The sequence below is a fragment of the Cucurbita moschata genome, unplaced genomic scaffold (assembly GCF_002738365.1).
Source record: "Cucurbita moschata cultivar Rifu unplaced genomic scaffold, Cmos_1.0 Cmo_Scf00115, whole genome shotgun sequence".
In the NCBI taxonomy this organism is placed as follows: Eukaryota; Viridiplantae; Streptophyta; class Magnoliopsida; order Cucurbitales; family Cucurbitaceae; genus Cucurbita; species Cucurbita moschata.
Window position 1 is genome coordinate 110,585 of NW_019268631.1, and position 10,265 is coordinate 120,849.

Below are 10,265 nucleotides of genomic sequence, written 5' to 3' on the forward strand. Positions count from 1 at the left end.
CTAGATTTTAAGCATGAATGCTTCAACGTGTCTTTTTAGTTTTATGTACGTTTGTTTCCAAATTTTGATGAAAGCATGATAAATATTTAAAAAAAAAAATTATTCTTTTTCCTTTTGCATACTTTTATAACAAATTATTAATGAAAACATGAGGGATATTGTTTTTCTATAGAACTTTGCCGAAGAAATCATATCGATTCGATCCGCCGTTTATTTTAGGTAAATATCTAGATATATGCGTTCCATTACGGCTTACCGTAGGTATCATATTTGTTCTTTTATTATAGGCAAATATATTGTATCCATTTATTGTTCATTCCATATCATTTGTAATTTACAGTAGTTCTCTATTTTGAAAATGATTATAAATAGAAAACTTTCATCACCATTTAGGTGTGGTGGTTTTAACAAATATTCTCATGGTATCAGAGCCCCTTCGGTTTAGCAACCTTGATCCTTTCTTCTCATTGGCTTCCGAATTCTCTTATATCTTCTTTCTTTCAATACTCTAATTCATATGATCACCATCAAACTTTCTTCCTCCAATTATCTTCTTTCGAAAAGCCAACTTATCTCTTTCCTGATAGTCAAGACATGTTGGGCTATGTTGATGGAACTATGCTTCCACCACCTCGCTTTGAACCAGAAACCTCCTCAACACTTAACACAAAATATTTGGCATGAAAAGCACTCGATCAACGAATTCTTTGTCTCCTACTCTCTTCTCTCACCGAGGAAGCCATTTTTATCGTCGTTGGTCTCTCTATTGCACGTGACGTTTGGCTCGCATTGGTAACTATGTTCAGCCATCATTTGGAAGCTTGTGAACTGAGACTCAACGATGACTTGCAGCTGATGAAACGTGACACAAAACATGTTACTAAGTATGCTCGTACCTTCAAAAGAATTTGTGACCAATTTTTCAACTTTTTCTACATCTCAAATGGTTCTCACCCCTCTCCCCTATTTTACAGATTTAGTCTCAAAAGCTTAAAGTTTTGAGTTGTTCCAGTGCTCTCTTGAGTTTTCTGACTCCACTCCTACGACATTCACAGCCATTAATCATGGTCGCACCCATTGAAGTCATCATGCTTCCTTTAGCAACTAGCGAGGTCATTCTTATTCCCACAAAAATAACTATTCCAACCGAGGACAAACCAACTCAGGTCATGGTCGTCGACCACCTCGTTGTGAAATATGTCGAATGGAGGGCCATTATGCTGACCGCTGCAACCAACGGTACGTTCGGCCTTGCTGAAGCCTTTTGTAGTACTTGGCAGCTTGCGAAGGCTTCCGCAAGGTGAGAATTTTGTATTATTTGGTAGCTTGAGAAAAGTCATTGATTGCTTTATTCCCGCAATGAATGTAGGTCATCTAACGTGTTAGATCTTATTTATTGTGATATTTGGGGTTCTTCCCCATCAAACCCAATTCAGGTTTTCTTTACTATGTTATTTATATTGACGATTATTCTCAATTCACTTTTTACCCTTTACAATTTAAATATGATTTCTTTGATATTTTTCTTCAATTTCAAAATTTTGTGAAAAATTAATATTCGGATTGTTTCAAGGTTTTTGAAGGTTATGGAGGTGCCAAATTAAGAAAGTTTAGGTGACAGTAACTTATACACTCTCTTATGGAAGATATGCTGTAATAACCAAAATTTACAACCCACTTTAAACTAATTGTGGTTAAAAAATAACTACCTACCCCCTCCATTGGGCTATATGTACGTATATATAAGAGATAGAATCCAAATACATTTTTAAAAAAGGGTGAGCAATCTTGTAGAAGAAAATGAAGTCTCTAAGCATATTTTGTTTAATCCTATTGATTGCTTTGGAACCAAACAATATGATTAAGTCATGTTTAGCAGCATCCAAGATGCAAACTAGGCTGTCAGCATCCAAGATACAACATGTACTTTCCCATTGGCAAGTGACCATTTTGAATTCGATGGCGGATTCAGCTCTGGTCGTTCACTGCAAGTTGAAAGATAACGATCTGGGCGAGCATGTCATCAATGTCGGAGGCAATTACAACTAGAGCTTTAAAGAAAATCTTTTTCAAACAACATTGTTTTGGTGCAATTTTAGCAACAAACATGGCCAAGCTACTGGTGATGTTATCTAGCAAGAGCAACAAAGTTGGCTTAGTGATCAATGTGTTGATCATAACTGCATTTGGACAGCGGAAGACCAAGGCATTTCCTTGCATTATAATCCTACCAACACCAACAACTTAATGTATCCTCGGAAATGATGTAATCCATTCTTCAATTACATTATCTCGTCAATCCTAAGCTGTAAATAAAAATACTTGTTATTTATTTATGGTTCAAGATTCATCTCTTCAATATTTATTGAAATAAAAAGGGTAATAGTGATACTGACGTATAATGCACCACAATTTACAAAGAGTTCTCATTCATCAAAACTTCTCATGTTTGACTTAATAACAATAAGTTAGTACTTTCTATCCATTATTAAGTAATAATCATGATAACATATGAGGTCACTTTCTATCGAAGCGTTCTCATAGATGCGTCAATAAAGACCTTCATTGAAGCAAGGTATAAGACGTCGACAAAAGCTACATACGACAATGCTTCCGGCATGTCGTTAACATATGTGATCTTTTCTTGTTTAGGCATACAACCTCTTCTCTCACAAGGTTCTATCGATGCAAAGGCCAACATTTTTTTTTTTTCGAAAATGTGTTTTTCGACATAAATATCTAGAAAAGTTCAAATCATATTTTTTTTAGGTAGAAAATCATAACAATCATAAAAATAAAATTTTAATTTTTTTTTTCTCTTTTTGGTAAGTTACACAAATGACAAATAAATCCATAATATTTTACATCAAAAATGTTACTTTTTAATATTGTATTTTGAAAGTGTGGCTTATATAAAGTTGACCTAAAAAAAACGACCCATGAAATTAATGCATGAATGGTCCTTAAACTTTAAGCTAAATAAAAATATCTAAAAAAAATCATCATTCTCAAATCTCACCTTCTTAGTTTAAATTCTATATAATCAAAAAATTTATAATTTTACCTACAAATCTATATAGGATTAGAATAATATTTTGAGGTCAATATTTAGGATATATATATACTATATAATTATATTTGTGATGACAATATTCAACGTCAACAACTTCACTTTAAAATATTTGGCGATCTACATTGCAAGTGAAAGGATGATGATTAGGGTGAGCATGTACTCCGCACTGGAGATAATTACAACTGGAGTTTTAAAGAAAATTTTTGGCGATCTACATTGTTTTTGTGTCATTTTAGCAGTAAATATAGACAAGTTACCAGTGATTTTTTTCGGCCAGATAAAGGGAACTAGTTTAGTGATCAATGCATTCATCGTAAGTGCACTTGGGCAGGTGGAGACCAAGGTATTCTCTCAATACCATCAAAATTTATTGATGTAACACTAAAAATTCTTAAGGTCTTCAAATTAATGTATGTAATACCCAGCAGTCCAAAGGAGGTATAACTAAATAAATAAATAAAATAAAACAAAACAAAATATTAGGAAAAAAAAAAAAAGAGAGAGAGAAAAGAAGGATATGACAGGCGCAGTCAATCAGTCACTCCGAAAGTCCCATCCTTCATCTGAGACGGAATAGAAGGGGTGAGAGTAGGTTTAAGGGGGCTTGCCGTTTGTCGAAAGGAGAAGGCACCGGAGGTAGGAGATTGAAACCCAACCCACGCTCGCCGGAGAAACTTGAGCTTTAGATCCACGGGTGTTCGGCGGTCGACTTCGGATGGATACAAACCGAGGAGGGAAGTCGAACGAAGGAAGAATGCCAAGGTACGTTCATGGGTTTTTGAGAGCTTCTACCGTTAGATTCATCCCCTAAGCTTCATGGGATTGACCCGATTTCAGTTGTTATGTATATGCGGGAGGACGATCTATGAGATTTGAGGAGGATCGTGGGTGTCGGAAACGAATCAGAGGATGAGGCGACGACAAGCATGCAGAGGTGAGTGAAAGAGAAAGGAGGGTCAAGGGAAAACGATGGTTCCACGTCTTGCGGGGGCGTCTGCCTCGCGTGGCCCAGCACGGGCCTGCGTTCGGCCAATGCAGGCGCGTGCGTCCCGCCTTGCCTACCACGGGCGCGTGAACCGGGGTCCAGTCGACCCGACCCGACTCAATTGGGTCGGTTCGGCCCTTTTGATTTAACTCACCCGCTTTAATTCCGATCTTGGCATCGTTTTCATTGTATTCTCCATTTTTGCACCAATGCAGAGGAATTATCTGAGGAGTTTGGCAAGTTTTGGACTAAAGACGTAAATCGGAACAAAAAGTGTCACGCTTTTCAGGTAAGTGGCACCTTGGAACCTTGGATTTAGCTATGCTCTTAGTATGCATGAAATTATGGTATAAGAAGTATGTTTTAGAAGTTTAAGCATAGAATGAGTTGAGATGATACATGTTGAATGTGATTATGCATGTTCGCTGAAACTTTACTGAAACGCGTATGCAACCACCTTATGAACGGAGATTCATGACTAGCTTTCCATGAGTAGGTGATTAAGTTATGCCTCTGTCACGCATGTTACAGTATTAGCGGTTACCTGGGGACGATTAGGGGTTCGCCAACTAACCCCTAACCGTAAACCTGACTCGATTGTCAGGGGTCCGCGTAACTATATAACTGACCATTTTATTATTGAGGGTACCTTGTGGGAAGTTTGCCAGTTAATTTCCTATTAGTGAACCTGTCACGAGTGACAGGGTCCACATTGGTACATTAGAGTTGGTCGAGGTGATATTGCTCATGCCTGTGAGTTAGCGGTTATCCGGGGACGTTTAGGGGTTCGCCAACTAACCCCTAACCGTGAACCTGACCCGATTGTTAGGCGTCCGCGTAACTATAGAACTGGTCATTTGATTGTTGATGGTACCTTGTGGGGACTTATAGGAGGTTTGTCAGTTAATTTCCTTTAAGTGAACCTGTCACAAGTGATAGGGAGTCCACGTTGGTACATTAGAGTTGGTCGAGGATTACTGTTCATGCATGTGATATTAGCGGTTCTCCAGGGACAATTAGGGGTTCACCAACTAACCTCTAATCGTAAACCTGACTCGATTGTCAGGGGTCCGAGTAACTATAGAACTGGCCATTTTACTGTTGATGGTACCTTGTGGGGACTTATAGGAAGTTTGCCAGTTAGTTTCCTTTAAGTGAACCTGTCACAAGAGACAGGGGTCCATGTTGGTACATTAGAGTTGGTCGAGGATTACTGTTCATGCATATGATATTAGCGGTGATCTGGGGATGATTAGGGGTTCACCAACTAACCTCTAATCGTAAACCTGACTCGATCGTCAGGGGTCCGCGTAACTATAGAACTGGCCATTTTATTGTTGATGGTACCTTGTAGGGACTTATAGGGAGTTTGCTAGTTAGTTTCCTTTAAGTGAACCTGTCACGAGTGGCAGGGGTCTACAGTGGTACACTTGAGAGTTGGTCGAGTCTTAGAATGCATGAACCCTGAGCATCGAGGTCACGCCTCAAGTGCTTGAGATATGATGACAATGATGAGAGGCTAGCAGAAGCGACTAACCAGGTGACCTAGAGAACCTAAGAATATTCCGAGGGTTGGAGGTCCAGATAAGACCGTGAACCAAGAGAGTGGAATGAGAAATCTTAGGGTGTAACCTAGGAAGAAGCCTATACAGGAAAATGAATCCCGATGGGAGAATAAGATACCGAACGTGAGAACAAGATTAATAAGACTTAATAACGAAATATGAACTACCAGCAAGCTGCTTACTGAGTATATTTTATATACTCAACCCTGCTACTCCAACTTTCTTTTCAGGTGGAAATTGATGTAGCGATCGAGGCGGAGGCACAGGGGGCGGAGGCACAGGGGGCTGTTGGCTATAGAGAGTTCCATCACATTTGAGTTGAGTTTCTTTGTACCTACCTTTAAATCCGGCCTTTCATGTATTTTAATTAGTTGTCCGAACGACGTTGTATCTTAGTGGTCTTTTCTCTTTTCTTTATAAAAAACAAAATTTTCATTACTACTTTAATTAAATTTCAAATTACATGCACGTGTTTAAATGTTTTAAATTTTACGCATTTTTCTTATTTTGACATTCTTGAGTAACGATCCGTGGCTTGAGACCTTCAAAATTTTCGGGTGGTTACAATGTATCATTGGAAATGATGTAAATATGACTTTCATTCAATTCCAATAATAATTTTATGAATAAAAATGCACTTTTGTGAGATTAAAGGTTCTATTCTAATCAAATTGAGATAAACCAGTGAATTCATATTATTCTATTCATAGATAAAAACTCATTTAACATATCATTTCTTAGATACAAATTGAGATAAACCAGTGGATTCATATTATTCTATTCATAGATAAAAACTCATTTATAATTTTGAAATTGGAGTCAATAAATAGATGATGGGCAGAAATAAAGGCCTTTAAATAAAATAAAATTTCACAACTTTTCAATTGGTGCATAGAAGTAATTGTCTAAGTACTCAATAAAAAGTGAGAAATCTCCAAAGAAAAATAAAATGAAGTGTCTTAGCCTATTATGTTTAATCATATTGTTTTGGTAATATTTTATGGCCAGAGTAATGAAGTTGGCTTCGTGATCAATATGTGGATCATAACTACATTTGGACCGTCGGAGACCAAGGCCTTTCCTTGCACTATAGTCCTACCAACCCCAACAAATTAATGTATCCTTGGAAATGATGTAATCCATTCTTCATTTACATTATCTCGTCAATCCCAAGCTATGAACAAAAATACTCAATATTTATTTTAAGGTCAAAGATTCCTATCATGTTTATTGAAATAAAAAACATAACCGTGAAACTAACCTAAAATGCACCACAATTTACCAAGAACTCCCACTTCATCAAAATTTCTATTCTTCGACTTAATATTGATAAGTTGTATTTTTTTTTTTATTATTATTAAGTAAAAATCATTATATTAATAAGTAAAAATCATGATAACATATGAGGTCACTTTCTATCGAAGCGTTCTCATAGATGCGTCAATAGAGACCTTCGTCGAAACAAGGTATAAGACATTGGCAAAAGCTACATACGACAATGCTTCCAGCATGTTGCTAACAAATGTGTCGATTCTTGTCTAGGCATACGACGTCTTCTCTCACAAAGTTCTACCGATGCAAAGACCAACATTTTTTTTTTTATCGAAAATGTGTTTTTCAATTGAAATACCTAGAAAAGTTCAAATTCTTAATCATATTTTTAGGTAGAAAAGCATAAGTCTTGCAAATTTTTTTACTTCTTTTTTATTCTTTTGGTGAAGTTACACAAATGGCAAATAAATCCATAATATTTTACATAAAAAATGCTACTTTTTAATATTTAATATTGTATTTTGAAAGTATGACTTATGTAAAGTTGCTATAAAAAACAAAAAAGAACGATCCATGAATGGTCTAACATTAAGCTAAATAAAAATATCTAAAAAAAGAAAAACTCATCATTCTCAAATCTCACCTTTATATTTTAAACTCTATATAATCAAATTTTTTTAAAATTTTACCTAAAAATCTATATAATAATTAGAACAATATTTTGAGATTAATATTTAGGGTATATATATATATATACGATAATATTTGAGGTCATTCAACTCTCTTGTCCATATACACCTATTCAAAATGGTCAGGCTGAGAGAAAACATCGTCATGTGACTAAGATTAGTTTGACCCTTCTCTCTCACTACCAACTTTCTCCTCGTTTTTGGGTTGACACCTTCAGCACTGCAGCTTATATTATCAACCGGTTGCCTACTCCACAAGTCACCCTTTGAACTCCTCTACGGCTACTCTCGCATTATGACAATTTTGATCCCTTTGGTTGTTGTGTTTATCCTTGCTTGCGTGATTATATGCCCAACAAGCTTTCTCCCTGCAGCATTCCTTGCATTTTTTTGGGTTATAGTCTTGCTCATAAAGGGTTTCATTGTCTTGATCCCACCACCACTAAGTTATACATCACCCGCCATGCTCAATTTGATGAAACTCACTTTCTTGCTATCCCTAGCTCCCAGGCCTAACCTCTTTCCTCTCTTCATATTTCAAATTTCTTGGAACTGCATCTTTACCATATTGATTCATCTCCATACAACTTCTTCACCGCACATTCCTCTATCAGTTCATTCCCGTATGATATTTGTTTTGATCTTGTGGATGAGTCTGTGCAGGTTGATGCTTCTCTTACAGGTTCCTCTTTTCCACCCTCCAACTTTGGATTCAACCTCTATTGAACCTACTGCTGATTCCTCTTCTTCTTTGATCTCTTATCCTATGATCACACGAGTCAAGGCTGGTATCTTCAAGACTCGTCATCCAACAAATCTTGGTATTTTGGGCTCATCTGGACTTCTTTCTACTCTTCTTGCATCCACTGAGCCAAAAAGATTCAAATCTGTGGCTAAGAATCCTACTTGGGTTACTGTCATGGATGAAGAAATTCGAGTTTTACAACATAATGACACTTGAACTTTGGTTCCTCGCCCTGCCAACACCAACATCGTTGTCTCTAAATGGGTGTTTTGCATTAAATATTTACCTGAGGATCCATCAAGCGTTTCAAGGCTCGTCTTATTGCCAAAGATTATACTTAGGTTCCTGGTTTCAACAACACTGACACTTTCAGTCCAGTTGTCAAAGCTACCACTGTCCGTGTTGTGCTTTCTAATACGGTCACAAATAAATGGCCTCTTTGGCAACTTGATATCAAAAATGTTTTCCTCAATGACACTCTTATTGAACATGTTCATATGGAACAACCTCCAGGGTATATTGATTCTCGATTTCCCATTCACGTTTGTCTCTTAAAGAAATTCCACTATGGCTTAAAGCAAGCTCCTCATGCCTAGTTTCAACATTTTAGCTCACTTCTTCTCACACTTGATTTTTCTTGCAGTGGCGCTGACACGTCTCTTTTTGTCTTTCATTAGCAATCTAACCTTATCTATCTGCTTCTTTATGTTGATGACATTATTGTTTCCAGCAACAACAGCTTTCCTCGCAAGCTTCATTCTGAATTTGCTACCAAGGGTTTGGATTCTCTCAATTACTTTCTTGGTCTTGAAGCTTCACTCACTCTTGATGGTCTCTTTATTAGTCAGTTAAAATATGCTCGAGATTTCTTCTCGTGCTCAATTGATCGATAACAAACTAGTCCACACCCCATGGTTGTTTCTCAACACTAGACTGCTGATGGTTCTCCTTTCTTTGATCCTACTTTGTATTGATCTTGATAAGATAAGGAATCAATACAAGGGGAATAAGATTCGGATTACCTTGTTGATCGAATATCTCAAGCAAAGAACACTTTGTTTGAGATTCGAATCACTCCAGAAGCAAGATCGATCATGTCTAGCTTTAATGATTCTTGTTGATCAAATATCTCAAGACAAGGACACTTGATTGAGATTCGAATCACTCCACAAGCAAGATTGATCATGTCGAGCTTGAATGATTCTACATGCAACCTAAACTACATAGAGTTGCAAAGAAACTTAGCCATTGGCTAAAGAAAAGCACAAATGCTTCTTTTGATATATCTTCTAAGTCTGATTACAAATACAACATAGATGGCTTTATATAGCCTCAAAATGAAACTATTAAAGGCATTCCAAAAGTTGTAACATTCACACTTTATGGCCATAATTAGCCATTATGTAAATGTAACCGAAATTAAATAAAAAGTCTTAAAACACAATAACTCTAAATTATAACCCACCCAAAATTTACAACAATCAAACTTTATTCTTCTTCAATGTAGCATGAATTGAAACATCTTTTGATTATTTTGATAACCTTTTCTCCACATCTTCATTGAAGCATATTGTATGATTGATGTCTCTTGGTTCATATCAGATCTCTTGTTGGCGTCCTTCAGTACATGACCATTACACATTTAGATATTACCCATGCTGTCAATTTTGTCAGTCAATTTTTGCATATCCCTACTGCAGATCACTTTCTTGCTGTGAAACGTATTCTTCGGTATGTCAATGGAACACTCCACTTTGGTCTTACCTTTCATCCATCCTCTATTTCTAGTGCGCTAGTGGCTTATTTGGATGCTGACTGGGCTGGTTGTCCCGATACTCGTCGTTCTACATCCGGCTATTCTATTTATCTTGGTAACAATCTCGTTTCTTAAAGTGCCAAAAAGCAACCTACTACCTCACTCTCCAATTGTGAATTT

At 36.8% G+C, this 10,265-nt stretch overlaps 1 long non-coding RNA gene across 1 annotated transcript; it reads left to right on the forward strand.

The window, feature by feature from the left end:
• Positions 1-3,680: 3,680 nt before the first annotated feature.
• LOC111439902 lies at positions 3,681-6,015 on the forward strand. Its single transcript, XR_002709880.1, has 4 exons — positions 3,681-3,835; positions 3,911-4,007; positions 4,276-4,347; positions 5,854-6,015. It is a non-coding gene; the product is annotated as an uncharacterized LOC111439902 (long non-coding RNA).
• Positions 6,016-10,265: the final 4,250 nt, after the last annotated feature.